Raw genomic sequence first — 1,262 nt, forward strand, 5'->3', positions numbered from 1 at the left:
ACTCAGAGGAGCACTGGCTCGGGGGGGGGGGGTAAAATAATGATGACCCTCAGGAGCGCGACTCCCAAGGGAAAAGAAAAAAAAGGCTAGGTGGCAAATGGTAAAACCAATGTTGGGCATTGCTGGAAGAGCTTTACTTAAGGCGAACTGTCAAGGGGTTCCCATAATAGCCCAACCGCGTGAGGAACACAAAATCCGGGAACATAACACCGATATGACGGAAACTAGGGCGGCAAGAGTAGAACAAAACACCAGGCATAAGGCCGAGCCTTCCACCCTTTACCAGGTATATAGGTGCCTTAATTAAATAAGATATATTGTGATATCCCAACAAGTAAACATGTTCCCACAAGGAACAACATCTCCATGTTCCAACAAGGAACAAACTTCAATCTTCACCTGCAACTAACAATGCTATAAGAGGGGCTGAGCAAAGCGGTAACGTAGCCAATCAACGGTTTGCTGGGACAAGGTGGGTTAGAGGCTTGGTTCAACAATATGGGAGGCATGACAAGCAAGTGGTAGGTATCGCAGCATAGGCATAGCAAAAGAGCGAGCATCTAGCAAAACAAAGATAGTAGTGATTTCGAGGGTATGATCATCTTGCCTGAAATCCTGCAAGGAAGAGGAACGAGTCCATGAAGAAGCCAAACGGACATAGTCGAACGAATCCTCACAACACGACGTTATCAGAACCAACCCGAAGAAGCAACACCGGAAAAGAGCAAACAACATAGTAAACAATCATCACATAAACATGTCATGATGCACAACCAAGTATGATGCATGTCTGGTTTAATGAGGCATGGCATGGCAAACTGCACAAACAATCCTACAAATTAAGTGGTGCTCATTATGCAACGGTGTTGCATACTGAAGAAAACACCACATGACTTATTTAGTTCTCTATCGTTTATGTACCCAACAATATTAAATGTTGTTAGCAAGGCAAGAGGTGAAGCAAGAGAAAACTACCTATCTAGTCAAGTTTAAATGAGGCCGGGAACAACAAACAACAATTCCGGAAACTCCTCATGAGCATATAATAGATTTGGCACTGTTCTGCCCTAAACACAATTTTAGAGTTGTTAAACATGCAAGATGATGCCACCATGTTAAACTAAGCAAAATTCTACCCCATTTACATATAAAGTTTATTAAATTCCGAGTTACGATTATATAGTTATGAAATAAATCATTTTAGCATGGCATTAGGTAAATTATGAACAAACATCGTTTTAAACATTTTAAGCATAGATGAA

Source organism: Triticum dicoccoides, chromosome 4A (assembly GCF_002162155.2).
Source record: "Triticum dicoccoides isolate Atlit2015 ecotype Zavitan chromosome 4A, WEW_v2.0, whole genome shotgun sequence".
Lineage (NCBI taxonomy): Eukaryota > Viridiplantae > Streptophyta > Magnoliopsida > Poales > Poaceae > Triticum > Triticum dicoccoides.